This window comes from Rhincodon typus, chromosome 24, assembly GCF_021869965.1.
Source record: "Rhincodon typus isolate 14 chromosome 24, sRhiTyp1.1, whole genome shotgun sequence".
Taxonomy (NCBI): domain Eukaryota; kingdom Metazoa; phylum Chordata; class Chondrichthyes; order Orectolobiformes; family Rhincodontidae; genus Rhincodon; species Rhincodon typus.
The window spans coordinates 4,586,098-4,599,762 of NC_063355.1; the positions used below are offsets into that span (position 1 = coordinate 4,586,098).

Genomic DNA, 13,665 nt, shown 5'->3' on the forward strand with positions numbered 1-13,665 from the left:
TCAGTAATAAAGAGCTGTCTTAATGGCAACCACATAACAAGTGTTGTTAATTGTTGCAAAAACTCATCTGCTTCGCTAATATCCTTTGAAGAAAGAAGCTGCCATCCTTACCTGGTCTGGCCTGCATGTGACTCCAGACCCACAGAAATGTGGTTGACTCTTACCTACCCTCTGGGCAATTAGGGATGGGGTAATAAATGCTGGGCCTAACTAGTGACACCCACATTCCATGAACAGGTAAAAGCCTGAGTAAAACTCCCCCGACTGGATAATAGAAATCCTGTTTTTGAAAGTATTTTTTCAGGTTGAGTGTAGCTTGGTTTTGAACCATGATACGTGACTGAGCACGTTAAGGGGCTTGGGGATGTTGGGATTTGCAGCTAGTGTTTACTACAGTAGCATTGCTGTGACCTCCACTCGATTGGAAGTGGGGAAAGACTGTCTGTTCTCAGCAGTGCAGCTTCAGGCTTGCATTCGTGGAGAAGTCAGACTTGGTTTTCAATGTTAAGAGCAACTCTTCCTCCTATCTGTGCCTTTAAAGAAGGTGCATTTATATTACATTCCAACGGAGCCACAGCAGCAGCTATCAGGATTGTTGACATAGATTCTAAGGAGAGGTTAATGAGGAATAGTCTAACCGTCAGGGCCTGGCCAGGTGAAGCCAGAGTCTCCAATGCTGATATGAAGAAATTCCAGTCAAATTGGCACAACAGGATCATAAGTGGAGCTGCTGAGGGACACTGATGGAAGTAGGAGACGTATAATAAATCAGTCGATAATGACGGAATATTTTTAAAAAGTCAGTACATTAATCATGGGTGACTTTAATCTTCAAATTGAGAAAACTTAGTCAGCAGAGGAAGCCACAAGGAGGAATTTATTTGTATCTGGGAGTATTCAAGACCATTTCCTCGAACGGTGAATCCAACCAGGTTATTGTGGATCTGGCAATGTGTAATGAGGCAGGTTTAATAAAGTATTTCAGAGGAAGACATCCCAATGAAAGAGTGACTGTAACATTGCAGAATTTATCTTTCACTTTGAGAGTGAGAACCATGAGTCAGAAACAACTGTGCTAAACTTAGATAAGGCTAATTGTAAAGGAATGAGGGCTGAAGTGGATTGAGAAAGAAGTTTAGCATATGAAAAGAAAGTGAATAAACAATGGCAGATATTTGAGAAAATAGTTCATGACTCAAAACAAAGGTATGTCCAAGTGAGGAAGAAAGATTCTAGGAAGGAGTAAACTGGCCAGGGTTAACCAAGGAAGTTGAGAATCGGATAAAGTGGAAAGATAACCAGACATTGTGATAAATTTTAGTGGTAAACCAGACAATTGGGAAAATTGTAGAAGCCAAAAAAAACCAAAGTGATAAGGAGGGAGAAAACTAACTATGAGGGTAAACTAACAAGTAATATAAAAGCAAATTATAAGGTATTCTTTAAATATATATAATGAATGGGAGAGGCCAAAGTAAACAGAGGCCTCTCAGAGGTCTGTGCATAACAAAAAATAATACGGGGAAAGTTGTTTGTTCCCCTTTGTGGAAAAGTCTAGCACCAGAGGGCATCACCTCCGAATAAGAGGTCACCCATTTAAGACAGAAATGAGGTTTTGTTTTCTCTGAGAGTAGTGAATCCCTGGAATACTTTTCCACAGCAAGCTGTTGAGGCTAGGTCAATATTGAAGTCTGAGAAGCACTGATCCCTAATCATTGAGGGAATTGAGGGTTATGGGATAAGGCAGGAAAGTGGAAGTGAGGATTATCGGTTCAGCCAATGACTGTATGACAGGGGAAAGATTTAAAAGGGACCTAAGCGGCAACTTTTTCATGCAGAGGGTGGTGCGTGTATGTAATGAGCTGCCAGAGAAGTAGTGAAGGCTGGTATAATTACAACATTTAAAAGGCATCTGGATAGGTATGTGAATAGGAAGAGTTTAGAGGGATATTGGCCAAACACTGAGAAATGGGACTAGATTTATTTAGGATATCTAGTCGGCATGGATGAGTTGGACCGAAGGGTCTGTTTCGGGCGGTACAACCCGATTACTCTAACTGCACATTGGGGTAGTCTGGTTATCGGAGTGGCCAGAATTTCTGCTTGCATTTACCTTTTTATGCTTCTGTTGCTATCACAGGTTTGGTTTTGTCCAAGACAAGTACACTGCTTCAGCCTTTAACTTCCCTGCAGAGAACAAGCCACAGTATATTCATGTCACTGGTGAGTTCTAGCTTTCGGGTTCCAGGCTTGGTATATTCATGTGGCACTCAGAGTGACTGTAAGGGACCACTTCACTGGGAAATATTGTTATGGATCAGACCGAGCCCCCTCAAATCACATCAAGGAAGTAGACTAGACCTTAACTTTTTTTCTTATTTACAGGCAAGTGTAACGTGCTGTATTCCAGATGTGATTCGATTGGTCAAACTACTAAGCTCTAAGTAATACATACTTTATTCTTATAACTCAGTTAAAATACAAACAAAGAAGAAATGGCATAACTTTGGCTCTGTCAAAATATTTAACAAAATAATATATTTTAACTCCTACTCATCAACTGTTCCAATATAGCAGCATCCGATAAACACCCCCTAGACACAGACAAATTCAGCAAAACAGATTTCCATTACTTGCTATCTCCAGTCCAGGAGAAGGAACACTGACAGAATGAATCTAGCAGTAGAGAGAGAACTCAAGCTTTCTGTAATAGCAGAGAGAGAGCTGTATCTAGCAGCTTCAACTCCAAAACAACCCAACTTTCCCACTGAAAGTAAAACTAAAACCCTGGCTGTGTGTGAGCCTGACTGCACCCATTCATGCTTCTTTTGTCTAATTTTTAAAAAAGCAAAGCTATTACTTTGCTTTGCATGAAGCAAACACCTAAGCACCATTTTTTATCATCTTTTAAGATGAACAGGGCAAAACAAATCTCTCTTAAAGTTATATTCCATTACATATGATTTCTTGACCACCCAGAAGCTCATTTCTCCTGTCACTTGGGTTATCCTGAGCCTCGTGCACAAGCTACATTGTTCCATCAAAAGTAACATCTTTTTTCTTAATACTCTGTTTTTCCACCTAGTTATAGTCTTCTTTCTTTGTCTGTATTTCAGCTGAGAGCATCAATCCCACTGTCCCCGATGTATCCCAGAAGTTATGATGATGCAGGAAGAGGCCATTCAGTCCATCAAGCTTGCACTATCTACCCAAGTGTTTTGCATTAGTGCTTTTTCCCTGAAACCCTGCATATTGGATTAGTTAAAGAGAAAGAATGCCCTCATTGATCTTGCCTTCACTACATTTCCAGGCAGTGCATTCCGAATCCAGACCACCTGCTGGATGAGAGAAGTTTTTTTATGATCTTGCATCTGCTTCTTTTGCAATTTGCTTTCAAACTGTGCCCTGTGGTTCTCAATTCATTTACAAGGGGAACTGTTTATCCTCGACTACTCTGCCCCGGACCCCTCATGAATTTGTAAACTTCTAACGGGTCATCCCATGGCTTTCTCCTCTGCAAAAGACAGTCTCACTGTCTCCAATCTCTCCTCATAACTGATGGTTCTCATCACTGGAACCATTCTCCTAAACCTGTTCTTCACTCTGTCCAGTGTGTTCATATCCTTCCTATCGTGTAGCGCCCCAAACCGTACGCAGTACTCCAGCTGAGCTCTAGCCAGCATCTTATGTAAGTTCATCATAACCTCCCTGCTGTTGTACTGTAAGCCACGATTAATGAAGCCTTGAATACTGTATACTTTATTAACTGTTTTCTCTATCTGTCCTGCCACCTTTAATGACTTATGCACATGTACATCCAGGTCTCCCTGCTCTTGCACACCATTTAGAATCATACTCTTTTTGTACTGCCTCTCCTAGTAATTTATACCAGAATGTATCACCTCACACCTCTCTACATTGGACTTCATCTGGTACCCAGTCACCTGCTTCTTCAACATTTCAATATCTTTTTGAGGTTCTAGACAGTTCTCTTTTCACAGTTTGTAATTCTCCCTAGTTTTGAACCATTTACAAACTTTGAAATTGTCCCCTGTATAAGACCATAAAATATCAGAGCAGAATTAGGCCTTTCAGCCCATCGAGTCTGCTCCACCATTCAATCATAGCTGATATGTTTCTCAACCCCATTCTGCCTTTTCCCCGTAACCCTTGCTCCCCTTACCAGTCAGGAACCTATCTATCTCTGTCTTAAATACACTCAATGACTTGGCCTCCACAGCCCTCTGCAGCAATAAGTTCCACAGAGTCACCACCCTCTGGCTGAAGAAATTCCTCCTCATCTCAGTTCTAAAAGCTTGTCCCTTCGCTCTGAGGCTACCAAGATCTAAATCATTTATCAATGTGTCTGCTCAATCCCACTGTCCCCAACATGTCTTTGGAAATGATTAGATGACAAACGCAGTGATGGTGCGAAGTAAAAGAGGGTTTGGTGTTAGATAAATTTAGCAAAAAAGGAGGTAATTTAGACTGGCTAACTTGCTGATGCATGCAGCCAGCCTGGCCTTAATAGACTGAATGGTCTCCTTTGGTGTGAAACAGATGAGGTGTAAATGATTACAGCACAACCGGGAAGTATGGAGTCTGGCTGAGCAGCAAAAATGGCTGCAGTGTTGGCATAAGGAAGATGGGTACAGACCATGCACTTGGACATCCTTCACTTGGCATCAGGCCACAGCTCCCTGTGCCTGGGATGTGTCCATCCTACAGGCCTCACATCTGCTGTTAGAGAGAAAATGAGGGCAGTGCTTAAGAGCTCATTATGTTACAAATTCCCAAGGGAAGCTGTAAAAGAGGTTTGTTTACCGCTGTAAACATAACGTCAGGGTGAAAAGTAGAAGGTGAAGCCAGTAGTTTCTCCCTGAGATGGAGATGGAGATGGAGATGTCCCAGTCTGCAGAGACAGCCTGTTAACATAATATTGCTGGTTTTCTCCGCTTCTCCCAGGTACGGTTTTCCTTCAGTTGCCATATTCGAAACGCAAGTTCACGAGTGGCCAACAGAGACGGCGAAGGAACTCCACCAGCTCCAGCACCCAGAGCCTCTTCGGTGAGGAGAGAATTGGCTACAACTGGGCCTATAACACTATGCTGACCAAAACGTGGCGCTCCAGTGCCACCGGCGATGAGAAATTCGCTGACCGGCTGCTCAAGGACTTCAGTGACTTCTGCTGCAACAAGGAGAACCGTCTGCTCAGCTTCTGGGAGAGCTGCCTGGAGAAAATGCATTCCAGTGCACCCTGAGAGAGAGAGATCCGGAATATGGCAGCTGGGAAAGCTCAGGGATCCTGGTCACATTGTGGATATCCGGCCAGCACTACTTCCATCTGTCCTTTACCCATTGGAGTACATTCAGTACCATCACTGGGGGTGGGTTGTCATTCTGCGATGTGTTGCTGGTCTGCAGTGCTAGGCACTCTTATTGTCTCCACACCTGAGCTTTTCCCTGACGATTTCTGTAATGTCCTGGTTGACCTTGTCAATGCTTCATGGTCGAACTGACTGTAGTTCCAGGTTTCAGCCTGATTTCAGCTGGCCTGGCTAAAAAGGATTAGCGAATCTGATCAGTCAGGCTGGGAACAAATTCCTGGGACTCCTGGCAGTGACAGCTATGAAAGTAATTGTGGAGAAATTCCGAGAGGAAGGAGCTGTGATTCCTCCATCATCTGGTCAAATCTCTCTGTGAACAAACTGCTCTCTCAAAATGACCTTGCCTGCTCGCTATGCTTCGGGCTTGTTTCCAAGCTTGGTTTCTTGAGCTCATTAAAATGACTGACCCCAGTGCCCACACTTTCTGAGGGATGTGGCTGTGCAGTTGACTGTGCTGAGAGATCGTATCCAGATAATGACACACGAGGATTTGTTGAGACTATTGTGTGTGTGGAATACTTTCCCTTTGCAAGAAAACTGAAGGAATGGAATGGCACAAATCTTCAAGAAGGAGAATGTTCCAATGGAAATATTAACTTGGCCAAATGTAGTCTTGTATAAACTTGCCTGGGCTTATTGTTGTATGGCACGGTGCTGATCATGAGGACCAGACAGTGACTGCTTTCTGAACTGTGACCTGTCTCCAGTGTATGAGCCCTACAGGCACTTGTACACACTGCCGGCCAGATCACGAGCTGTTTCATTCATTGTGTCCTTTGAGCGTTTTGTTCATATTCCCCGTTGTTTAGTCCTTCCCCCTCCCCATGAAGCACACCTAACGCTGGGGCATACATTCTCCACTAGTTTGGAATTGCCTGCAGCAGGTATAAGAATCTAATGAGGATTCTGGCACTGGGGAGGAGAGGAAGATCCAGAGACGAGGTTCAATCGAATCTCAAACACTTCGATGAAATAGACCCTAAATATGAGCACTGAAGTTTCAATCTATTTATATAATTTGCACAATGTTCATCTACACTCCTCAGTTGTCAGGGTTATGTGAACAGGTAGACAAAGCACAAAGTATATGCCATCCTCCATGGACTGTTTCCTGAGTGTATTAACCCAGTCCCTCCCTGCACAGCGCCCCTTGAGTGTGGTAGACCCCATCACTGCTGCGTGGGTCCATATTGGAGATATTACTCTGTGAAGACAATGGAGTTGGTAAGTAGATAATGTCCAAGTATCAGGGGCAAACTTGGGCTGATATTTATTCTTCATGGTTTCCGTATCAAATGTTGGAGTATCTCATTGCAATTCCTGAACGGGGGGGGACTGCGGAAGGTTGTTTAAGATAGTGTGCAATCCTCTTCATACCTCTTCTCTTGCCAGTGATTGAGCTGTAACAACCAGAGCGCCCACTTGGTATATGACTGTGGCTGTTGGTCAGTAGGATTTAGTCCATTGCCTGTACTCGGACTGGTCCTGACCTTATCAATGTACTTGACTGATGGATCTAAAGAGAAGCAAACTCCAAGAACATATCCTGAGCTTGATCTTCAAAATTTTATATTTGCAAATAAAAAAAAACATTTTAAAAAATTGTCATTTGTTGTCCAATTTTTTAAATTCTATGTAGAAAATTATTGGGCTGAGCAATTGAATGACCACAAAAGATTTTTAAAATCTCTCAAATACACTTCCCATCTCCGTAAGACCAGAAGACGTAGAGCAGAATTAGGCTATTCAGCCCATGGAGACTGTGCCATCATTTGATCGTGGTTGATCAGGAAAGGAATACGAACATTGCATTTGTCTTCCTAAATGCCAACTAAGCCTGCATGTTAACCTTAAGAGAATCCAGAATAGGATCCCCACTTTGTGCTTCAGATTGCCAAAGCCTTTACCCATTTAGAAAACAGTCTCTGCCTCTATTTTTCTGACCAAAGTGCATAACTCACACTTTCCCACATTGTATTCCATCTTCCACTTATTCGCCCGCTCCCCTAGCCTATCCAAATCCTTCTGCAGCCTCCCTGTTTTCTCTAAACTACCTGCCCCTCCACCTATCTTAGTTGCTAAGTTTGAAGATGACACAATGCCCTCAGTTCCTTTGTCCAGATCGTCAATGTATAAAGTGAATAGTGTGATCCCGACACTGACCTCTGCAGAACTCCACCAGTCACCAGCTGCCATCCTGAAAAAGACCCCTTTATCCCTACTCTCTGCCTTTTTCCAGTCAGCCAATCCTCTAACCTTGCCCCTATCACCATGAGCTCTTATTCAACAGCCTCCTGGGCAGTACCTGGTCAAAGGCTTTCTGGAAATTCAAATAGATCATTTCAACAAAGGGGAGCTTACTCATTATGTCCTCAAAATTCGAACTAATTTGTCAGGCATGATCTCCCCTTGATGAAGTTATGCTGACTCAGCTTTATTTTACCATGCACTTCCAAGTACTCCTTAACAATGAACTCTAAATCTTTTTAATGACCAAGGTCTATAATTTCATATCTTCTGCCCCCCTCCCTCTTTAAACAGGAGTGTTGCATTAGCCATTTTACAGTCCTCTATGGGAGCATCCCTGACTCTAGTGATTCCTGAAAGATCACCACTAATGCATCTACAATCTCCTCCGCTATCTCCTTCAGAATCCTGAGGTGTAGTCCATCGGTCTGGGTGATTTATCCACATTCAGACCTTTCAGCTTCCCCAGCACCTTCTCCTTAGTGAGGGCCACCACGGCCACCACACCCACCTCTGCCCCCAATTGTCTTGAAGTTGTGGTATACTGTTGGTATCTTCCACTGTGAAAACCGATGCAAAGTACCTATTCAGTTCCTCCACCATTTCTTTGTTCCCCAATTGGTACTACTTTAGGCTCTCTCTTATCTTTTATATCTCAGGGAAAAAAAAAACTCTTGCAATCTTCTTTTATGTTAGCTAGCTTACTCTCATATTTCATCTTTTACCCTCTTTATTCCTTTTTTTAGTTATCCTTTGCTGGTTTTTTAAGGCTTCCCAGTTCTTGCATTGGTGTCACATTGTATGCTTTTTCTTTTGCCTTTATGCTGTCCCTGACTTCCCTTGTCAGCCATGATTGCTTCATCCTCCCTCTGGCTATCTCAATAAATAATCACTTGGTTTTTCTTTTGTTTTGAGCTTTAAATTGCAAAAGCAGCATAAACCTGGCATTAATCAGAGAATCCCTGCAGTGTAGAAGCAGACCATTCAGCACATTAAGTCCTAAACAACCCTTCAAAACATCTCCCACACCCTATCCCTGTAATCCTGTATTTTCCATGGCCAATCCAGCCTTGGACTGTGGGAGGAAACCAGAGCATCCAGGGAAACCAGGAGAAAGTGCAAACTCCACACAGACAGTTGCCCGAGGGTAGAATCAAACCTGGGTCCCTGCTGCTGGGAGACAGCAGTGCTAACCACTGAGCCACCATGCCACCCCTTTGAGGCAGCACTGGAACAGGAACAGGCCATCAGCCCCTCCAAGTTGCCTCGCTATTCAACTTGATAATGGCTGATCTACTGTAATGCCTTTTTCATTTACTATTCCTGAATTTCTTGCCTTTTTGCAAAGTAAGTGAGACCTCCTCCTCCTTTAAGATGCACCTTAAAAACCGATCACAGTTATTCATTCAGTTGGAGCAATCCCTTTTAGTGTAAACTAAAATTTTAGTGTAAAATATCCATTGGAATGAAGCAAATGGAAAAACAAGCCACAGACAGGATAGTGAAGGTGGGGTTCGGTATGCTTGTCTTTATTGGTCAGTGCATTGAGCATAGGAGTTGGGAGGTCATGTTGTGGCTGTACAGTACATGGGTTAGGCCACTTTTGGAATACTGCATTCAATTCTGGTCTCCCTGTTATAGGAAGAATGTTGTAAAGCTTGAAAGGGTGCAGAAAAGATTTAATTGTACATTTAATTGGACGTTGTCGGGGCTGGAGGGATTGAGCTACAGGGAGAGGCTGAATAGGCTGAGGCTATTTTCCCTGGAACTCCAGTTGCTGAGGAGGTGACCTTATAGAGGTTTATAAAATCATGAGGGACATGGATAGGGTGAAGAGCCAAAGTTTTTTCCCAGGGGCGGGGAAGTCCAAAACTAGAGGGCATAGGTCAAAGGTGAGAGGGGAAAGCTTTAAAAGAGACCTAAGGGGCAATTTTTTCACACAGAGGGTGGTGCGTGTATGGAATGAGCTGCCAGAGGAAGTGGTGGAGGCTGGTACAATTACAACATTTAAAAGGCATCTGGATGGGTATATGAATAGGAAGGATTTAGTGGGATATGAGCCAAATGCTGGCAAATGGGACTAGATTAATTTAGGATATCTGGTCAGCATGGACAAGTTGGACTGAAGGGTCTGTTTCCGTGCTGTATGGCACTATGACTCTATAAATCTAAAGGAAAGCAGCCAATCTGCAGACGCATAGACAGTCATTCAGCATCTGCAAGTGCCCTAACGTTTGGAAACCTCCGCTCCAGGAGAAGGAGCAGCTTTGATGAAAACAAACCTGGATTTTTATGTGGCATCATGACACTGATTGAAATCAAACCCCACTCTTCCACAAGTTGTCACAAGTGACTCATTTAATCACTAGGATGGTTAGTGTGCCTGACTGTGACCACCAGAAAAGATAAACGAAACTCGCACCAGGTTTCATGAATAAACAAAATACTGAAAACCTACTTTTTATGAGCAAATGTATCCCTTAACCAGTGGAAAGATTACTAACTTGCAACCTTAAGCAATACTCCCTTTAAATCTGAACACACACTCACAAAGAGGATGCAACTTTGCAAGAATATCGCAGATGGAAACTTTAGAAAAAAAGGGACAAAATCTGTGGATGAAGAGTCCAAATCCCAAGGGAAAATGAGGTGCCTTTCTCACATTTCTTTTGGTTGTTGTCTCCCATGGTGATCCTCAATTTGTTAGCTGGTCAGTTTGACCTAGGTATTTGCTTGAATTAGAAATTCTCCTCTTTGCAGGTTTCTGACAGGCAGTGAGGAATTGTCCCTCAAATCTGTGACAAACTTCAACTTAAGACCAATCCAAATATTGTTGCTGGGCAGTTTTCGGTTTGAAACCCAAAGGCACCTGGTGCCAGATTGTTCGAAACAATCTTCTTAACAATATTTCATGACTTTGTATAACCAATGAGTGTGCAGCACATAATTCCACCTTTGCTTCAAGTTATATAAAAAAAAAATCTTTCTCTGAAACACAGCAGTCCAAATTTGCATTTTCCAGTTTGTATTTCAAATAAAATACGTGTGGTGTACAGGCAAGTGGGGATTTAATTACCACATGTGTTAGCTAAAGTTTGACTCCTCATGCTGTGACTATAAATTAGCTGGTTCAGTACAAGCAGAAAATGCACATCTGCTGTGTTAACACCATCTCCAGTGCACAGCCCAAATACAGAGACAATGTCAGGTGCAAGAGAAAGGCCATGTATCGATCTGCAAAACCAGTTCAGCACATCACCCTTACATCAAGGGTAGAAATAGTGGAAACAGAAGATCAGCTGAGACTATCTTGTGACAAGATTAAAATGGGACATAGAGTTTTAGACTGTGTAGTACAGACAATTGTATACCGCTCTGAAAATTGGTCTTCATTTCAAATCTACAAATTGAGCTTGCAGTTTGGAGTGGCACAGTGGTTAGCACTGCTGCCTCACAGCACCAGGGACCTGGGTTTGATTCCATCCTCTGACCACTGTCTGTGTGGAGTTTGCACATTCTCCCCATATCTGCGTGGGTTTCCTCTGGGTGTTCTGGCATCCTCCCACAGTCCAAAGATGTGCAGGTTTGTGGGATTGGCCATGCTAAAAAGCCCACAGTGTCACAGGAATGTGCAGGCTAGATTGGGTTAGCCATAGAGAAATGTAGGGATAGAGTAGGGGGGAGGGTCTGGGTGTGATGCTCTGTGGAGTGGGCTTGTTGGGCCAAATAGCCTGCTTCCACACTCTAGGAATTCTAAGTTTGAATTTAATAGCTGTGGACCCTCTGAGAGAGGATAAACATATATCCATGTGCTAAAAGAGAGCCCACCTTCTAGCACCTCCCATAAGGGGAAAACGTCCCCTGGTCATACACTATCTACAGTGTGGAAGCAGGCCATTTGGCCCAGCGAGTCCACACTGAGCATCCCACCCACCTACCCCTGTAACCCTGCATTTTCCATGGTCAATCCACTTAACCTGCACATCTTTTGGACTGTGGGAGGGAAACCAGAGCACCCAGAGGAAGCCCACACAGACTCAGGGAGAGCATGCAAAGTCCATACACATGGTCTCCTGAGGGTGGGATCAAACCCAGTGTCCCTGGCACTGTGAGGCAGTAGTGCAACCACTGTGTCACCCTGTCAAGTTGTTTTGTTTCCCTGGCACTGTGAGGCAGTAGTGCTAACCACTGTGTCACCCTGTCAAGTTGTTTTGTTTCTTCAACCGAGTCAAATTCCTTCAATCATCTGAACCTGGTAATTTTTTTGTAGCCTGATTATGTTTTAGATGAAAATAATGAATATAGTCAGACCCAATGATACATAAATATTCAGGATCGGGCACTGTACTTGAGAAGCTGTAAGTCATGTCATACTGTTATAGCGCCGAATTCAGCTGGTGTTCAAAATATCTTTAAGCGAGGTTATTGGGGAAAGCTGTACACTTCTGTCTTGATTCTCAATTTTAGTGTCACCATAACAAGTAGCACTAAGGCACAGCTGCCTCTTTATATGTACAAGAAACCATTGTGGGTCTCAGAAATAGGATGCAGTAAGATCTTGGCTTTTCTGATCAACCCACATTCCTGTCTACACATAATAACCTTTCACCCCCTTGTTTACCTCCCTGTGTCTTAAAAATAGTCAAATACCCTGCCTGCTCCGATTATTAAGAATTCCAAAGATTCATTGCAATCTGTAAGAAAACTATTCTCCTCATCTCTGTCTTAAATGGGCAGTCACTTGTTTTTCAACATTCTCAGAATTAGAATTGGGTTTTATTGTCATGTTTACTCAAGTACAGGAGTACAGAGAAAAGTCTACAGTGTCACCACACAAGGTGCCATCTTAGGCACAAAGCATAAATCTGCACTAAAATAGATTAGGTACAAAATAGAGAAATAAAGAGAAAAGCTAAAAGTTCTACATTACAGTTCTTTGTGGTATAAAGTAGGAAGATAAAGAAATTAAGATAAATGTTACAATCCTTCTTTAGCCTGCAGTCTCTCCACACTGGGGCCTTTCCACACTTGGCCTTGCTGTCCCTGCACTGCTGCCCTGGTTCAACAAGAAGAAACATCCTTTCCATATACACCCTGGCAAGGCCCACAGGATCCTCTGTCTCAATCAAGTCACCCTGTCATCTCCCAAATGCCAGCAGACTCAAACCATCCCCATGTTTTTTTTCGGTAATCCAACCCCGTTCAACCTTACCTCAGAAAACAACCTGCCCATGGCAGGTATTAATCCAGGGAATCATCTCTGAACTACTGCCAGTGTTTATAGCTTAAATAAGGAGACCAGTACTACATGGAATACTCAAAATGTGGTCTCACCAGAGCTCCATTTAACTGAAGGATAACTTTTTTGATTGATTTTCACATGTACCAAAATACAGCGAAAACTGTTGTTTTGCATGCTATACAGGCAGATCATACCATACAAAATATATCAAGGTAACAGAACAGACGGCAGAATACAGTGTTACAGCTACAGAGAAGGTGCAGAGAGAGAAATCAGAATTAACATTTGAGAGGTCCGTTCAAAAGCCTGATAACAGCAGAAATAAGCTGTTCTTGAATCTGTTTGTACGTGTATTCAAAATTTTATATCTTCTGCTGGATGGAAGAGGGTGGAAGACAGTATAACCAGGCTGGGAGGGGTCTTTGACTATGTTGGTTGCTTTCCCAAGGCAACGAGAAGTGTAAATGGACTCAATGGAAGGAAGGTTGGTTTGTTTGATGGACTGGGCTGTGCTCATGACTCACTGTAGTTTCTTTCTTTTTACTGAATACCCCGCACAATGAATGATAGTGTCCTATTTTCTCTTATCTTTTCCTATCCAGAAGTGTTAACTGAATGCCTTCCCACCACCAAAATCACTGTGACCACTCTCTCCCTTTGATTTTAACTTTGTAAAAACACCCATGTATCCAGCTGAGTATTTACAAGCAAAGCCCATTAGGGGCAGATAGAGTCCTATCAACTTTGCCAATTATTTGCAGTAGCTGCATACTAACCTTTTGTAATTCG

At 42.9% G+C, this 13,665-nt stretch overlaps 1 long non-coding RNA gene across 1 annotated transcript; it reads left to right on the forward strand.

The window, feature by feature from the left end:
• Positions 1-1,983: 1,983 nt before the first annotated feature.
• LOC125485955 lies at positions 1,984-6,989 on the forward strand. Its single transcript, XR_007264678.1, has 2 exons — positions 1,984-2,223; positions 4,966-6,989. It is a non-coding gene; the product is annotated as an uncharacterized LOC125485955 (long non-coding RNA).
• The last annotated feature ends 6,676 nt before the right edge of the window (positions 6,990-13,665 follow it).